Source organism: Balaenoptera physalus (genome assembly GCF_965194825.1).
Source record: "Balaenoptera physalus genome assembly, chromosome: 6".
NCBI classification, from domain to species: domain Eukaryota; kingdom Metazoa; phylum Chordata; class Mammalia; order Artiodactyla; family Balaenopteridae; genus Balaenoptera; species Balaenoptera physalus.
Window position 1 is genome coordinate 51,033,835 of NC_138885.1, and position 13,462 is coordinate 51,047,296.

At 36.3% G+C, this 13,462-nt stretch overlaps 2 long non-coding RNA genes across 4 annotated transcripts in view; one reads left to right on the forward strand and one right to left on the reverse strand.

Annotated features, from left to right (window-relative positions):
* LOC309662480 overlaps positions 1-13,462 on the forward strand; it is a 347,855-nt gene that overhangs the window by 294,773 nt on the left and 39,620 nt on the right. The gene's annotated exons all lie outside the window — the stretch shown is intronic.
* LOC309662426 overlaps positions 1-13,462 on the reverse strand; it is a 408,402-nt gene that overhangs the window by 277,367 nt on the left and 117,573 nt on the right. The gene's annotated exons all lie outside the window — the stretch shown is intronic.

Sequence of the window (13,462 nt, forward strand, 5' to 3'; positions counted from 1 at the left end):
TAAATTCCACTACCTGTTCATACTGAGTCTCCATCTCAGCTACTGTACTATCTGGCAACTATACCAGTTACACAAATCTGCTGTTCAACTGCCTGACCCATTTTTGTGTTGCCTCCAAAGGCTATTGCTTTTTCATTGGCAGGTTCTTTCCTCTTCATCTATTACAAATCTCTAACCTTATCTCCTCAACATGACCCACAGCCTAATGGGATAAAACAGGGAAATTGCATGGGCATTGGATTGGACTCAAAACAAAACAAATGGTTCAAATTCTGGTTCTACCAGCCACTAGAAATTTAATCATGTATAAAACATCTACATATTCTATGTTTTAGTCTCCTTCACTATTAAATGTGTACAATAAAACTGCTATCATAGGCTTATATAGAATCAATGAAATAATGTATATAAATATTAAAACAGCAGCAGTGGCTGGCATGAAGTAAACACTGAGTAAATGTTAGCTCACCTTTCAACAAAATGTGGGTACCGTTTTTGAAAAATTGGCAACTCCCGCCACCACATCTGAAAGTCATTCCATGTTAGCCTTGCCACTTATTTTGCTTTTTTGGACAAAAAATATATTTCTTATGCTTCCACTGCAAACTACATTTCCCAGCCTCCATTGCCTGCCAGCTCACAGCTAAATTCAGCCCACAGGAGGCACTGACCAGACATGAGAGGGCAGGAGGGAAGGAGAAGCCAGGGTATAGCTCACCTGCTCTCTCTTCTTCTCATAGCATTTCCAGAGCAGCTCCCAGTGGGCAGACTCTCCCTCCATGTCCCAGCTTCCTCTTACAAGGGCTGTGAGGAAGAATCTGCCCATGCCTTCCATAGCTTCTGGCAGCTTGGTGACAATCTTTAGCATTCTTTAGCTTGTAGAATCATCACCCCAATCTCTGCCTTGATCTTCACATTACGTTCTCACTGTCTTCATGTCTGTGTCCAAATTTTCCGTATTTATAAGGACACTAGTCATTAGATTAGTCATTAGATTAGGGGACCACACTACTCTAGTATGACTTCAGGTTAATTTAACTAGTTGCAACTGCAATGACCCTATTTCTAAATAAGGTCACATTCTTAGGTACTGGGGGTAATGACTTCAATAATTTTTTGAGGTGGACACAATTCAACCCATAACACAGGCTAAGGTGCACACTGGGAGAACTTAATTTTTTAAAGGCTGCTGCAAAATCTGGACACCTCTTTGAACATAATCTTCATTCTATAAAAATAGAAAATTTGCAAGCATCTTCCTTTCTTTACAGATCATTTCAAAGAGAAAAAGGGATATAATTCAAATGTAATCCAGTCTCTCCTTTATTCATAACCCTAGGTACTAAGTGATTGTGAAGATATCAGTTTATGTTTCACTTATATTATGGTATTGAATGATGTAACTGTATATAATTTATGATGGGTCTTCCAATTAGCTGTGTTCCTTAAAAGTCAGGTCACCCAGAGAGGGTCTGGAGGCATATTAATTAGAATCAAATAAGACAGATTGGCATTACATGTCATCACTATAAAAGGCACAGTAGAATCTGAGAAAGAAAAGATTTGCTATAAGCTGTTACAGAAAGAGGAGACGCCATATCAGGGGAAGAAGACAGGATAGAAATAAACTGAAACTGATGCCCTGCAATCCAAGAAAGAAGCAGAACAAAATATTGCTTAAGACAGCCTAGTAAGTAGAAAGAGATAAAATGTTATTAACACAGAAATAACACTTAAAGCCAAACGAGAATTAGTTGATACAAAAATCTTAAAAGCAAAATTGTTACAAAAAAATAGTTTTAAATTTGTGCTTGCCTTTTGCTTGCAGCAAAGAAAGCGCTGGCATATATGGGAAGGGTAAGGCAGGTTGTCTTCTACCATCCTTTCAAGACTAAGCTGCTCTTTATGGTATAGATGCTTCAGAGAAATAATTTTATGGAAAATGACTGCTTGGGGAGAAGTACAAATTTATTGAGCTCTAACCAAGTTTGCCCCCCAAATCTTTGAATTTTGAAAGGAGATACTGGACGTTAGAAATAACCATTTTCAAAGGTTCACAGTAGCCCTAGCTTTGAAAGAAGGGGAGACTTGAATTCACCTTTGGAGCACATGCTTTCTTTGATTTTTAAAAACCACTGTAATAAGTATTTCTAGTCAAGGAAATGCAAAACAGAGTTCTTCTTTTGAAATGAAGGAGTTTGCTATGCTCTATGAAAATAATCTGCTCAGTATGATTATGTGAAATAGTGGGGTTTTTGTGGGAAACAATGCATCTCTAGGTCCAGTATCCTTCTGAGAAATACTTGGAATAATGATCTACAGTGCAATGACTATAAATTTTTCCTTGTTAGTATGCGTGTGTGTGTTTGTGTGTCTGTGCATGTGTGTGTGTCTGTGCCTGTGTCCATGCTCTTTGTCAAGAAATTGACATCAAGAGATTAGGAATTAAGACCCTGATGACTACAAAATCTCATGTAATTCTTAAGCTTAGAGGACCACCTATAAGAAGAAATAGGTCTTCACTTGATGAAGCACAACTTAACCAGGATGGTTTGTGGTCCAATGAGGCTTATGCCAAGCAAAATAACTCAGATTTTGGGCAATACACTAATGTCAGATTATGCATTCTAATGTGAGTGTATTGTTGGATATTACAGGTAAGGGCAGTTCCTATAGGTAGGGGGTGGATAGTGAGTGACTATCCTGAAATGAAGATCATCTGGGATCAGAAACTGAGAACTTGATCTCAGACTGTAGTTGAGAAAGAGTTCTCCCTCTTTGGAGGCTTTAGATGTGTGCAGAGGGCTGGCACTACTCAGTGCATGGATATACTGAAGTCTTCCCAGAGTGATGGTGAAAGAAATACTTCTCTTTAAGATACACACAGAGCTTAAAGAGTCATATCTAATATTTAATCCAGTTTGCAGTGTCCCTGTATTGGGTACTCTTCTGTTATCCCTAAGTCTTAAGAATATTTGTTAAATGTTACACTCTGGTCTCATATGTGTTTTGGAGAATTAGAAGCAGAACCTATGTCCATGCTTGGGACCAAGTAGTAAAGAGGAGAGCATTCTTATTCTTCCTCCTACAGGTTGGATACTGACAACAGCATCTTCCCAAGGGACAGTCAGTTTTTCTAGACCTATAGGAAATGATGACCAGCCAAGCTAAAAGGAGGTCCTAGCAGGTGAATACCAGAGTACCAGGTATAGAAAAAACTTTATTGGAAATTAACAGAGGAGCTAATTCACCGGATGTCCAGAAGGAAAAGAATACCTAAGGATGATGGGAGTTTGGGGATCAAGGACTCATTATTACTTGTAAGGTAGTAACTAAGCAAACAGGTATTTCAAGCTATGTCCCCTTAGAAGTTTCTCTACTTTGTATTCTGCTTTCTGAATAGTATTATTTGACTCAACTTTGATAAATAAACTAATGTACGCTGTTCTTATAAAAACATGCTTTTAAAAAGTAAAGGTAACAGTACATTCATCTTTCCTTTGCACTTGAGATGAAATCCCTGAGTAATAAAAAAAAAAAATCTCATTTCTGTTAATAGTTTTCCTTTCCTCTTGTCCCAACTACCCTTACTCCCACACTTAAGACTTTTAACCAGTCCTGGAAAATGGTAGAAAATGCTGATTTTCACCTCCTCTCCCTGCCCATTCTTTGATAAGCTGGTTAATGAGTAATGAAATAACCAAAAGGTGAGGAGAAGAAGGAAAAAGAAGAGAGGTTAAGGGTCCTGAGTAATCAACACACCAATTAATCTCCTCTGACTAATCCTTGATTTATAAAAGAACATGAAAAATGTCTCCAAATAATAACATCATTCTATTGATAGTCTCACAAAGGAAAGAGAGAAAAAACATCTTTGCTGAAATTATTGAGGAGGAAATGTGCAGGGAGTATATTTCAGACATGAAGGGTAAAATAGTTTAAATTTCTTTTGGGCATCATCTAGTAGTAACATAAATAGAAATAAATTTGGAAAGGGTGAGTAAAGGGTCATTTTGTCCATGGTTCTGTCTCCTGACAGAATAACACTTGCATTTTCAGCCTCACAATTGGCAAGTGTATCAAAAAAAAAAAAGCTACTTTGCTTGGTAAATACAAGCAGGCCCTACATTCTCTCCAATAAACAGACTCTTGTATATCCTGTCTAAAGAGATTGTATGATTTTTTTTGTAAAAGTAAATTTCATTTTAGGATTAAATAATTACCTCATATTTTTAGAAATTAAGGCATGTCTGTGATTTAACAAATAAGTTAATGTAAAGTAGTTGTTCTATCTATGCCCCCATAAAGAAAAGAAAAGGCTAACTAGAAATTTTGTGGGCTGATAAACTTGTGGTATTTCCTAATAAAATAGTTTACCATCTTGGATAGAGAATTTCAGTCTCCCTCAATCACTTGGGCATCCCATGCTTTCCTAAAAGAAAATGCTTTATGTGACTTAAATGCTCCTCCCTGTCTAAGGCTACAGCTAATTAGTGGCAGGGCTAGTTGCCTTCAGTTCCTTGTCCAATGTTTTCTCAGTTGTACAACATTGTTTGTGTTCAACACTGCTCTGTTTTGAACCCCTGGTTCTGAGTACTCCCTGGATTCACACATTTTCCCCAACCTGTCCATTCCTTTGTTTTCTACCTTCTACTCTGGTTCTCTACATCCTCCCAATTTGTTATTACCCATGATGCAGCCTGATAATGCCTTCTCAACAGTAACCTTCAAGAGAATTAGTTAAGGTTATACAAAAAAAAAAAATACCAGTAACCAATCCTAATTTCTCATTTCTTAAGGAAAAACTATAATGCCCTTTATCATCAATAGGTCCAGCTTTTTAGGAGAAACAATATTATCTTCAGTCCCAAAGGCCAGCAATCCCAGGAAGAAAAATCTTTACTGAAGAAAAACTCAAAATTAACTAAAAAATGAATATAATACAGAGGTGAGACTTTTTTTTTCTTTTTTGTGCCTTTTGTTGGTTTGCATTTTCCTAGATCAAGTGGAGAAATTCAGGTTAAATTATGTGCACCCACTAAGAACTGACCTGATTAGTTCATGTATTATAGAAAAATTCTTATTTTCGAATGAGTAAAAATTTTTTATGGTTAACTCTGTTTTCTTCATCAGGAGAAAAAAAGAAAGAGAAGGGAGAGGAATGGAGGGAAGAAGGAAAGGAAGAAGGAAGGAAGGAAGGAAAGAAGGGAGGGAGGAAGAAAACTTATAGATGATACCAGATAGAGACCTCAGAATGTACATGGACTTTACTATTAAAAAGTGAGATACTATATATAGCTTTACAAAGAAACCTTATTATTAGACTTTTATTGCATTTTAATTTTTTATATATCCTTATATGTCTGAATAAAAATAAAATAAAAATATTCAGATAGCAAGATGAGGTATGAGTACAAGCTTCAGGATAAAACAGGTTCCATTTGACTAAAGAGAACTAGATGCTCTGGTTCTTTTATGGCAAACATATTCAATTCCCTCAAACCAATCAGAAATCAAATTATTTCTCTATTAAGAGGAATGGAAGAACAAAAGGGAATGAGAAAACATTTGTCATACGAGCCCTATTCTAATGTTTTCTGGGACCTATTTATCTCTTGCTTATTATATAGTCAATATAGAGAACACAGTCTCTAAAAGCTGTCCTGCAGCTCTGGGGAAGAGCGAAAAGTTGTATTCCATGGACCTCACAGAGAGAATGGTCTCCCCCTTGGAATCAGGTAGGGTTCCCATGGCTGCTCAACCTGAGAAATTCATGAAGTGCCTACGGTCCAGGAACTACCAAGGTAATTTTGCTCTGGATGGAGCTCGGAGAGGAGCCATTCTTCACATGCTATTGATCACAGATGGAAATATATCTTCCTTAACTGGGTATGCTGCCCTTTAAAGTCTCCCACTTCAATGTAATGGGACAGATTGAATATTTTTCTACGTTAGTGGGTGGAAGTTTTTCCAATGCCACCCAGTTGCTCTTTTCTTACAGAAAGCAAAATACAGATTTTCTTTGGGTGAAACAGACATCAAGAAATAAAAAATAGCTGTCTCACATGCAATGCAAAATGACATCCAAAGAAATCACACATCAGAAATCACACATGGCAGAAGTAAGCTTCCTTTTTGAAATATTTTGGCACCTGACACAAGAGTAAAAGAATTGCACAGACCACCTGAAAAAAAATTATGTTATAAAAAAGAATAAATTAAATAATATATTCCTTACAGGCTTGTCCTGAAAATGCAGATTGCGGGCTGCCTGTTCAAACATGATACTTTGGGAAATATGTTTAACAAACTGAGAAATAGTAGTCAGACCTGTAAAACAAATTGTAGCTGGTTTGAGTGCCTCCATAATACAGAATCTGGTTTAGTTACTATAACCTAAGCAAATCAGGTACAAAGGGATTCAGACCATTATGAAAGCTCTGGTTGAAATAGTCAAATTAATTCCCAAAATTTGATAAAGACTCCTAAACAGAGAAAGATTCCTTTAAGTTCTAATTCAAATGTGTTCTAATTCATTATATTAGCTATAAATCCCAATATAGAATTTCAATGGCTAATCATTTTTATCTTAAGAGCCACTAGTTCCTTTTGAAAATTTCTCAATGCTTCTTCAAGAAATAACAGAATTCTTCCCAAAATAAGTTAGAAGGTAACACCTGGAAGCAGATTAAGGGAAAGCATGTGTCTCATTCCGTGAAAAGGTGTGCTTTTATATGTCTGCAAACACTAAATACCACAGAGCTTAAGAACTGAACGTCATATAGTACACCTGTGTGAAATATTAATGAGACAAGTTCCCAACCTGTGTGTAATTCAATGAAAGAGTTACGTAGGCAGGGAAATTGGCTCAGGAACATCTAATATATTGGTTGAAATGTTAGAGGTGATGTTTGAAGTTTGTAGCCTGTCAATGTAAGTAAGAATATGAGCTAGTTCACTTGCTGCAATAGCTTACATTTTTTCTGGATTTTTCTCAGTAGCTGGACAACTAAAATAATTTTAGCACATAAAGTTCTCTAAATTATACACCCAGCGTCCTTGTATGCTTCTTGGTCTTTCTCCTAAGGTGAGAGAACTCTTTGCAAGGAATGCACAAAATTTCCTTCTGATTCTTTGTTTTTATTCTGACTATAGTATGACCAGAGCCTAGGCTTTTAAGTAACCCATTGTTATGTATACTAATGTGACTTTTTAAATTCCATACTAAAAATTAAAAAATGGGGATTAATGTGAATTTTAAAATACCACAGCACAGAGGAGAAAACATAAGTCTGCCCAGAGAAATTTAGAAGACTTCACTAAAGAGATGACATTTGAGTTCTGAAGCATGCATAGGAATTTTCCAGGTGAGAAAAAAAGGAAAAGATTTTCAAATTTGAGAAATGGCATTTGGTCCTACAAGAGTCTAGTGTAGTCAGGAAATGACAAGCCTTTCCGACCAGCTATGGAATAGCATACACGAGGGGAAATGATGGATAGGGTCAGCATAATTACAAGCCAATATGAATTTATTTTATTTTCCAAATAACAGTTTTATGAAAATCCCTATTTTTAAGGTGATTCTGCATATGCCTAGCTCTGCCTTACTCTGCCTTCCAATCTTGCTCAGAATGGCACAAAACATATGCTGAGGGAGCGTGCCAGCTGAATTGACAAAGAAAATTGATAGAATACACTTTTTGTGTGCAGAGGCGCTATAAGTACCTTAGTTAGAAAGGAATAAGAAGCAAAATTATGAAAATGGAATGAGAAGATAAAACAAATCTTATATCCACAAAAAGACAGATAACATTATATAGAAAATGTACATAGAAGAAGAAACATCGTTACCTGGAATTAGCATTGGATGGATTAAGTTGAGTTGATTAAACTATGCAGAAATAAGAAGATGGACACAATAGCAGGTACTAAAAAGGGAGGGATAAGAATGTAAATGACAATTTTCTTCTGTGTCTTAGACTGAAATACAAAGGCTATTATTGGCTGTTTCTCCCATTGTTTAGGAGGGCTGATATAAAACCATATATCTGTGGTAGACTCCAAGGATTTTATTCTAAGACTACTTGATCATTCACTCAGTTAGGCCAGTCGTTGGATCATTTCTCTGCAGATGAGAAATTCCCACCCTACATGAGACATCATGGGAAGCTTTTAAACAAAGGAGTAGTACGGCCAGATTTGTTTCTTAGAAGATAAACACTGGCGACAATTTAAAGAAGGGCCTACGGTGGACAGAATCACTAGACTCTATGATACACAGAGGATAAATAAAAACTAGCATGATTCAGATAGTAGTTTGTACGAGAAGCAAAATCCTGAATGAGAAACTAATAACTGGTTCTGCTACAAGTTTGACCAGACCCAATGAGAATGGACAAGTGAGCTAGCAACAGCCAATGCAAGCTACTCTATCTGTTTGAACCACTTCTTCACCACACCTGCCAGGATATGATGGAGTTTATGAAAGGTCCTAGAGGAAGCTGAGTTTGGTCAGGAGATTTAATTGTGCAATTTTGCAGGAAGTGTTTGGAGAGAAAGGAGAGCAAAGCACTGATTTTTATGGAAGGAGAGATGGATTTCAAATAGCTCTTGAAAAATTAGCAATTGTTCTGGAATAAATACTTATAAACGTAATAGAATACAATTCAGAAAATTATCATACCAGGAGAAAAATAAATGGAGTTTGGATGTATTCTTTTGTGGCTAGAGAAAGTATTTGAGGAAATATCACATTGGCTTGGTGACTAGCCTTTCAAATTCTTCCTCAGTTGGTAATGATTAATAATTGTAGCATAATCATGATCATTAAGGACTTCTAAAATCACCTACCTAGACCTATGCCTTATATAACAGGTATGTCTTTAGATATTTCTTGAACATCATAAATTTCAAATCTAGTACTTTTAAATGTCCTAAAAGGAAGCTTGTTATTTAAAGATATCCTGTGATAGATGTTTGGTAAAGGAAAGATCCTTTGGTAACATGAATAATTCCCCCATATTTATAGGTTAGTCACTTTGAATTTTCATGTACTGAATTATGCTTCCTTAAAGGGAGTATATCCTGACTGGCAATGATTTTATGTTACAAAGTGTATATCTTATACTTATTTCAAATTTCAGTGCAAAATGAATGCAAATATTATTCCAATCACCTTTACAGCATAAATATGCCAAAATATCTTAGCCAATGAAAAACTCCCCACTGCTAAATACATGTTTTCATGAAAAACAAATTAGATACATTTTCCTAAGGAAAAAAATTTTAATGTATTCTTTGAATCATGCTCTACATTTTTTTCCAACACAGCTTATGCTGTTCCTTACAAAGTCAATGTTTACCAGTATATTTATATGATTTTCTTTCTTTTGTTTTCCCTCTATTTGGCAGAACATACAGTACTGTATAGGCATGTGTCTGAATATTTAGCCATACTATGCCAGGAGTCCACACAATGCTTAGGACTGTTTAGTTTAACAAAGAATGTGTGGCTTTTGCATGTGCTGGCACATTTGTATGAATGGCTCCAAAAACTCTATTAATGGCAGAACATACTTGTCATTTAAAATTTACAAAAGTGCAGTGAGTTTAAACAAACCACCACCAACTTTATAAATATTTCTTTTTTTAACTTTATGCTTAAAAAAAAAGAAACAAACAGACAAAAAAAAAAAAAAAACACCCTTATGAGTATTGGAAGCATAGGGCAGTACATCAGAATTTAGGGAAATAAACTTTAGAGACACCTCTTTGTGGTTGCCTTTTTCCCCCTTCTGTCTTTGGATTTTTATGGATAACAAGAAGAATTTCTACTACTGAAGCAGGTGTTTGAATCATTCACTAGTAGAAATAATTTTGTAAATGCCAAGCAAGCTATTTTACCTGTGTGGAGAGGTTTGCTTTGTCATCTATACGAGTGCTTCTCAAATTTTACTGAAACATCTGGGATGTTGTTAAAGACGCAAATTCTGATTTAGTAAGTCTGGTTTTGTGGCCAGAGTTTCTACATTTCTCATCATCTCCCAAGTGATATTATTTTCGCTGGTCTGTGAACTGTACTTTGGAAGCAAGAATATAGATGGGGATCGAAATTTGGGGATCTAGTCTTTATGTTATATTTGATGATGAGTCAATTACCGTTTTTGAATTTTATTTTCACCCAATTTACTCAGTATTCTTTGCAGATGTGCAAGGATGGAGCATAAAGACAACATAGTAGTATGTATGTACATAAGACATATTCCAAAGGCCTGTATTTGAGTTACAGTTCCTCTATACAGGGTGGTATAGTCTTTGCTCAGTTACGTCAACGCTCTGAGCCACAGTTTCTTCTGTAATTTGGGAATATGTCCTAGCCACTTCATAAGGATGTTGGAAAAACAAGTGAGAGAATATATGTGAACACTCTAGATACTTTAAAGCACTATAAACCTTTCAGCTTTTGAAGTTATTATTGTAACATCACTGAGTTCTTGAATAACATCAAGAATCAACAATAATTATTATTCTGTGCTCTACATAGAGTTGTGACGTATTTTGTATACTCCTAATCACCATTCTGAGTCTCCAACCTTCCTTGCAAGTTTCAATTTAAAAATTGCCAGTTGGGAGTTGCAACGTTTCTAATGTATATTTAATGAACCCTCCCTATGTACAGGTGTTGTGTAGAAGTAAAAACAAAAAACAAAACATGAATTCTGGAATCACTGCTTTACGTCCTGAGATTTTTTAAAGCAGGCAGATAGATTTTAAGAAAGAATGCACAATGAGAATGAGAAATTTTGTTTCTTTAAAAATATCCAGGGCTTCCCTGGTGGCGCAGTGGTTGGGAATCTGCCTGCCAATGCGGGGGACACGGGTTCGAGCCCTGGTCTGGGAGGATCCCACATGCCGCGGAGCGACTAGGCCCGTGAGCCACAATTACTGAGCCTGCGCATCTGGAGCCTGTGCTCCGCAACAAGAGAGGCCGCGATAGTGAGAGGCCCGCGCACCGCGATGAGGAGTGGCCCCCACTTGCTGCAACTAGAGAGAGCCCTCGCACAGAAACGAAGACCCAACACAGCCATAAATTAAAAAAAAAAAAAAAAAAAAAATATCCATACCTGAGTACCTCCTGCAGATTATTTGTGTACCTTCAGGGGTGCCCAAAGACCTTCAGGTTTGAGATGAATTACCTTTCTCCCTTAATGTATTTTCACTGGTAGTATCTATACTACTTTCAACACTCAAGTCCAAAAGTATCACTTTCATTAGGTTTTCCCAATCCATGTTCTACCCAACTTCCCCACCACACAAACACACAGCTAGATGTGAACTTTTCCTCTTTTGAAACCTTATAATAAGAGTTTTTTGAAAGATCTTTTTTTTACAGAACAGGTCTGTGGTATAGATATAAGCTTCATTTTCTAATTCCTCTATTAAATAGTAAACTACATAAGCACAAGATCTGACTGAATATTCTGTGACCCTGAATATTTAGCACATTGCTTTGTACATGTCAGGTACCCATACAGATTTAAGCTTCCATTCTCAATACGTATTTATATATATATGTGTATATATATATATATATATATACACGTGTATATATATATACCTGCTATTGTATTAACATAACATGCGCATGTAAAATATGTCCAAAATTAAAAAGTGTAAAGGATAATATTATCCAAATAAAAAATAGAAATGCTAATATTTTCATCCCATACCCCAAATGCACTCCCGGAAGTTTGGAACTCTCTGTCTCAGAGAATATAAAACAGATAGAAATCAACTTTTATGCTGTATGACTGTACAGTTGTCCCTCTGTACCTGTGGGGGATTGCTTCAGGATCGGCCATGGATACCAAAATCCGCAGATGCCTAGGTCCCGTAGTCAGCCTTCCTTATCAGTGAATATGGAGGGCTGACTGTATATCTAGTGTCAGTATAATTTATTGAGATACTGTTCTGTGTATGTTCTCTTTGATTTTTCTCCTGAGTTTAGGAGGCAGAAAGAGGAAAAGAATCTGAATCGGAAGCCCTTCTTGTTTTCTGTAAACTTGAAGTTCGTGGAGAAAACGATATTTGATGCTTGGAGGGAGATAGGAGAGAAAGAGGGGAGGGATAGGAAAGGAAGAGAGGGGAGGAGACATCAAGGAGGACAGAGAGAGAGAGAAAGAGAGGCCACATTGGTAGATTCCTGGTGTGGGAAGAATGGGAGAATCAGCTGGTCCCAAGATTACTAAGGAACTGAGTCCCACTCCCAGTCTATGTCAGATAGATGAGTCAGCAGTTTTCAGAAAGAATAACTGAATAGCGTAACCAGTGTTCCCAAACCTGGCAAAGATCCTCCTAATCCCTGGGTGGCATCAAAGCAAAGAACTTTTGGATTTCAAGGGACTACCAAAAATTGGACCTGGGTATATCATCAATTCTGTAACAGTCTGTTAGTTCTGGGCACTACACAGTGCCCCCCAGTTCTCAAGGTTTTGATAGAAAACAGGAGCCCTAATAATGACTGAGATGAAATTTCATCCAGCCAATCCAGGCTGGATGGGATTGTGAAATCAAAACAGAGGTGATTTAAAACAAAGGATGTAATCATTCTTGCATACCTGAGTATATATGTTCTGATATTTATACCTACTTCACTTTCTATCTTGAACATACTACTGCTTTGAATCATTTTTTTGCTATCTCTTTTGATGATACTTCTTAATTCTCCCATTTCTTATCAGTGGCCTTTAGCATAGTCCTTTATACGTATTATGTTCTGAGTAAAGATGTTTAATGGATGAATTCACTTTTTATAGAGTGTTATCAGTCTTATAAATTATAGGCTTTTATCTGTGATTTTGCTTTTTATAATTAGACATTTAATTGTTTTTGTATCACAACTTTTGTTTGTTGTGTAGACACCCAACAATCAACGGCAGTGAAACCAAGGAGAGGTGGTAATATCCTCAGCAAAATTTAAAGTAAACTGGATGAAAACTTTAATATCAAAAGTAAAAAATGATGGTGAAGCCAACTCATGGTGACCATAAGTGGCAGGTACTATCACATAAAGGCTAAATGCCAAGTGGTTAAAGCAATTACTATACAAGTAATTACCATGGAAATAGAATCCTGCTTCATAATTACAAGTTTTTTTTTTCCTTCTAGAGAAGTTCTGATGTGCTGTCCATGCTACAAAATGTCTTTGCTAATAATAAAACGAAATGTGTCTTTCAGTTTATCATTAAATAAAACCATCTTTCTAGGTAAGAGTAACACTAAAGAAACTAATTACTATTTTAATAGGAAGTGAGGATAGTTACCGTGCACTTTGAAAACTTTGAAAATAGATTATGGAATAATCGTTCTCTATGTAAAGTTTTGGTCATTCACACAGGTAGCTCCAATCTAAATCCAGTAATTAAATCCTTCAACACAACTTGAATCTGAATCTACTCATTGC